The following is a 6,048-nucleotide window of genomic DNA, read 5'->3' on the forward strand; positions in this document are numbered from 1 at the left end:
AAAGGAGAGGCCAAGGCGAAAACCTGCAAAGGGCACCTTGAGACCAAAGTGGATTTGAGTTGACAACCCGAAAAGGGCGGCTCAAATTTTAGATCAAAATGGGGTATAAGATGATCAGAGTTACTCAAAAGTTGATCAAAATTGGGTATGCAGTGATCTTGTTATGCCTGAGACGGCAGGAAAGGGTACGCGACATCTTGGGGCATCGACAGAGTAATGTAGATCTCCTAAGCACATGTCAAACTCAGAATGGTTTTCAGAAAGTTTGTACAGAGAAGCTCAAGCTACGATATCTGGGGCACCCAATTTTCATACTATTTATATTGAATTTTTTATTCTTAGAATATTTCGTTATTTTCCAAGATACACATTCCCAATCAATTTATTTGTTATCTTTCTTTACTATTTTTGATAAATTATTCCTTTCGAGCTATGCTCAGAACTAACTTTATTCTTATCCATTGTTATAACCTTTTTACAAGCACGTTGCATTGGAATAATGATTAATGAACTAATAAAAATTTCACAAGGGAGGTTTTGGATATTACTCTAGAAGTTTCTAAATAATACAGGAACCTGAAACATGACTATTATTTAGAACGCACCATGTTTAAAGCTTGGAAATCTGAAAGGAAGAGTCTAAATTAGGACTTTCTCTTTGGATTTTGTTGTCAAAAACATTGATTGAACAAAATGAAAAGATGTCGTGTTAATGACAAAACTTAAATAAACAAGCAAGCAATGATCACCAGACAATAGGAAGAGGTTTCCTCGGAGAAGAAAGCCTTCATTTGTGCATGAGCCTTTGGTACGACACCCTGGGAATGGTGTAAGAGACCAGAGAGATTTAGATCTTGTATCCTTGAATTGTGATAGGAGAGGATTGAGGAAAAGCCATATATTTCTACCCTTGGGTTACAGTGGGAGAATGATGGTACAAATTTTGCGTCCCAGTGGATTGAACTTTGAGGTTTACAATGGGGGCAATCTAACTAAGTGTTTCTTTGAAAACGCCAGCTGATCAGGAAGGCGTTGTAGCACATCAGTGATAAAGTCTTAATAAACTTCTAGCAATGATAACCTAAGTGATAAAGAAGGATCATTCTGACAAAAAACAGCATTCTACATTCATGCAAACACCATTCATACATGTCTAGTTAGGAGCATTTGATGCATTTTGATCATGCCATCCTCATCTTAGGCATAATTAGGATCATTATACAGGTCATGTTCCTTGGAAAATAGATCGGTGGAATCACAAAGCCTTATCTCCCTAGACAGCAGTGGAATAGGCTGAAGATTGTGAATCCTATCTCCCTGGTCAGCAGTGGAATAGGTTGAAGATTGTGAATCCTATCTCCCTGGTCAGCAGTGGAATAGGTTGAAGATTGTGAGTCCTATCTCCCTGGTCAGTAGTGGAATAGGTTGAAGATTGTGAGTCCTATCTCCCTAGTCAGCAGTGGAATAAGTTGAAGATTAATCCTATCTCCCTGGTCAGCAGTGGAATAGGTTGAAGATTGTGAATCTTATCTCCCTGAGCAGCAGTGGAGTAGGTTAAAAATAGTAGATATTGCCTTCCTGTGCTGGCAGTGAAGCAGATCAAAGACATCAGTCATATCGCCTTGATGTTGCAGTGGAGCAGATTAAAGCTGAGGGCAGCGAATCTTATCTCCCTGGCATTAAGACTTGAATTAGCTGAAGTGGAGTGGATTAAAGCTGCGGGCAGCAAATCCTATCTCTTTGGCATTACAATGGAACGGATTAAAGCCGCAACGACGAATCTTACTCCCCTGGTGGTGTAGTGAAACAGACTGAAGCTACGACGGTGAATCTCGTTTCCCCATATTACAATTAAAAAGATTAAAGCCGCAACGATGAATCTTACTTACCTGGCGGTGTAGTGGAACAGATTGAAGCTACGACGGTGAATCTTATTTCCCCAACATTGCAATTTAAAAGACTGAAGATGACAAATCTTATCTCCCTGAAGTTGCAGTGGAGCAGATTAAAGCCAATAATCCTATCTCCCTGAAGTTGCAGTGGAGCGGATTAAAATCACAGATCTTTTCTCTCTGAAGTTGCAGAGAGCAGATCGCATCTAGTCTTATCTCCCTGAAGTTGCAGGGGAGCAGACTAAGTAAGCAAGTCTTATCCTCCTGAAGTTGCAGTGAGGCAGACTGAAGATGGCGAATCTTATCTCCCTGAAGTTGCAGTGGAGCAGATGAAAGCCAATAATCCTATCTCCCTGAAGTTGCAGTAGAGCGAATTAAAATCACAGATCTTATCTCTCTGAAGTTGCAGAGAGCAGATCGCATCTAGTCTTATCTCCCTGAAGTTACAGGGGAGCAGACTAAGTAAGCAAGTCTTATCCTCCTGAAGTTGCAATGAGGCAGACTGAAGATGGCGAATCTTATCTCCTTGAAGTTGCAGTGGAGCAGATTAAAGCCAATAATCCTATCTCCTTGAAGTTGTAGTGGAGCGGATTAAAACCATAGATCTTATCTCTCTGAAGTTGCAGTAAAGTAGATCACATCGGGTCTTATCTCATTGAATTTGCAATGGAGCTGACTCAAGAAAACAAGCCTTATCCCCTTAAAGTTGCAGTGATGCAGACTGAGAATAGTAAATCTTACTTCCCTGGCGGTGTAGCGGAACATATTGAAGCTACAATAGCGAATCGTAATTCCCTCACATTATAGTTAAGCAGATTAAAAGTTGCGAGTCCCCAATCCTATCTCCCCGACGTTGCGGTGGAGTGGATCGAGACACCAATTCCTATACCTCTAAAGATGTAGTAGGATGGAATGTGGCTGATTGAAGAAGAATAGCACCAAGATCCAGCGTAACTGGGCAAAAATTGGCCATTTCTAAAGCCTTTGCTCCGTTCCTGTTACACGACAACGAGCAAAGAGGGGTAGCTGTAATATCCAATTTTAGCCTGGGCTCGCAAAAAAATAATAAACTCAAAATAATAAAACAAAGTCTAAGTCCAGTACAAAATTATATCATTTGGCCCGATCTGAATGGCCCATCACTTAAAAAGGTTGATGGTCCATCTACAAGCTTATGGAAACATAATCTTCAAGGATCTGCAATCTTAGATATGATATGCAATCTTAAAAGATATGATTTTGTAATATTAGAGATTTAATTTGTAGATACCCTTTAATCTTAGCCGTTGATGTAATTAATCTGTACCGTTGGATTTGGGGAGGCTTAACTATAAATAGAGGCCTCTCCCTTCATTGTAAGGGGGAGAGTTGGGAGTAATAATAATTCTTAAGAGTATTCACTCAAATTTCTCTCTCTCTTGCATTCTTATTTTCTGTGGCTTGTTCTTATTTTGTTGATTTGTGTATAATTTGTGTATTGATTTGTAGATTGTTGATTTCAAATCTCTTTTTTCCTTATTATTCATTTTCAAATTCATTATTTTCAAATTTGTTTACATTTTATTTTGCCTTATATTTTTTTTATTTTATACTCTTTGTTTTAAATTCATTGGTCTTTGATTATTGATGTTATTTAATCCTCTATTTGTCATTTTAATTTTTTTATTAAATTAATTGTTTTAATATTATTCATGCTATTATGTGGGATCATTAATCTTGTATCATTATTATTATTATTTATTATTATTACCACGTTTTATTCCAAATTCCTATACATATACACAAGCATAAATACTTTATAATATATATGTATATATATTTTTCTCTTTAAATACATATATATTTTATGTATTTTATTTTCCTAGTTTTTATAAACATGTATATATATTTTTCTTTATTCTCATAAATGCATTATATATGTTGTTATAAATTTTATAATCCAAAATTTTATATGTAAATTCACATGTATTTTTTCTATTTCTTCATAGTTTCGATGTATATATTATATACCTTCTATTCTTTTTATTTATTTTTTTATTTACCTCATACGTTATTTATTTGTGTTCACATCTATATTTTAAAACAATATTTTTTTATTTTTTATTTTTTTTGCTCATTGCATGTCATTGTTTTTTTCATTATTGATATTAATTCCGTTTATTTACTATTTATGTTATTTCTATATCGTTGTTGTATTTATTATTGTTATTTGTTGTTGCGACATTTATACATACATTCAATATAACATTACATCATCTTTTTACTCGAATTTAAAAATAGAACTTTTCAAAATAGAGATAATACTCGTATTTAGGATTTTCAAGAAAATTGAGCCCTAACGTATTGGGTTCCAATTTTCTTCGTTAAACCTAACAATCGAGAATTGCTCTTTGATCAAAAATAAAATGAAAAAGCTTGTTGTTGGGAATTTAATATGTTGTGTCCTAACGCATTGGATATGACGTATTGATTTCTCGAGACAAAGATTTTTAAAAATATATATATTAATAAAGGAAATATTCAATGTTTGGGATGTTGAGAAATTGTGCGCTAACGTATTGGGCTGCGGTTTCGTCATAAATCTTAATCAATTGAATATTCTTTTAACTTTTATCACACAAGTCTTTTAGACAAACTCATCTTGAAGAAATAAAATATCGTGCCCTAACGCATTGGGTGTAATGTTTTCTTTTTCAAAATGAGAGAGTCTTAATAATTAATTTAATTTAATTAAGGATCGTATTTTTTTAACTCTCGACTTTAAGACATTAATTAATCACTTTGGTACCAATTTTTGGGCGTTACGAAGGTGCTAATCCTTCCTCGTATGTAACTGACTCCCGAATCCGTTTTTCTGAAACTCGAAGACCAAAGTCGTTTTTTAGGTGATCCAATCACACCTTAATAAAAGATTGGTGGCGACTACAAATTTTAATCGACAACTAATTTTTGTTTTTTTTCCAAAAATAAAAATGGTTTTGACAATTAATATATATTTTGCTTAATAATTATTCATACAGGTTTTTTATTTCGTTAAACCCACACCTAAACTTAGTAGATCCAATGCAACACTAGACTCCTTCGAACACCCATTCTCGAATCTAACTAGATCAATGATAGATTCTTATACGATTAGAATAGAAGTCGTGATTCACTTCCAAAAGTTAAAGGTGGTCTAAGGTGATAGCAACTGGTCCTTTAACATACGAATAATACTCGAGATGTTAATATATAAGAAAAATGATATCTAATACCACTACTACATTCGACACGTAATAAAAGGAATGGGAAAGAATTGATTATCTACCCGAATCATCCTTTACTTACGTTAATAAGATCAAATTAGGAGGATCGACGGTTCACCGAGGTCTTGATTTGAAGGAGTAGAAACTATGAAAAATCATCATTAAAAATTAAAGAATGAGTTTAGGATTTAGTAATGATTTAAGAAAATAGAAGAAAAGGAGTAGAAATTCTATTATGACTAAAGAGTTAAAGAGAACATGGAAAATAGAGGAGAATGGTGACTAGTGGTGGTGATGGTGCGATGCAGTGGTGGTGGGGTGGTGGTGCACTTGACTATTTTTAGTGGAAGGTGGAAGAAAGGTGGAGCAAAAAAGGTGGTTTATGAGCTAAAAATGAAACAAAAAGACGAGGAAAAGAGGAGCAACGTGGAGGAATGACCAAAAGGGGGAGGAGGAAAAAACCAAAATGAAAAAAAAAAGTGAATGGTGGCTACTTTCGGTGGGATAGATGATTCAAGCTATGAAATTGAGAGGAAATGAAAGTTTTGAGGGACAAAGGCTTGAAAAGTGGATCAATGGGGCCATGTGGAGTGAAAACGAAACTAAAGATGGAACGTTGACTCATAAAATGAGGAAAGAAATCTTTTCCTATATAGCAACTATAGGGGTCGGCATAGAGGGCATTGAACAAGGTTTTAAAAATTATGCAAGTGTGTGGAATTGAACACCTTAAGGAAACTATTTAAGCTCTTAACAACTAGGTTACTTCACTTACTTTCTCAAAAATTAACAAAAATAATAAAATAAAATATGAGGTGTGAGAACTCTACCCTCCTTAAAATAAATTGTATCCTCGAAATTTACCTTATCAAAATAGATGGGGATATTGTCGTCATATCGAGTTTTCGGGT

The sequence above is a fragment of the Gossypium hirsutum genome, chromosome D01, assembly GCF_007990345.1.
Source record: "Gossypium hirsutum isolate 1008001.06 chromosome D01, Gossypium_hirsutum_v2.1, whole genome shotgun sequence".
In the NCBI taxonomy this organism is placed as follows: Eukaryota; Viridiplantae; Streptophyta; class Magnoliopsida; order Malvales; family Malvaceae; genus Gossypium; species Gossypium hirsutum.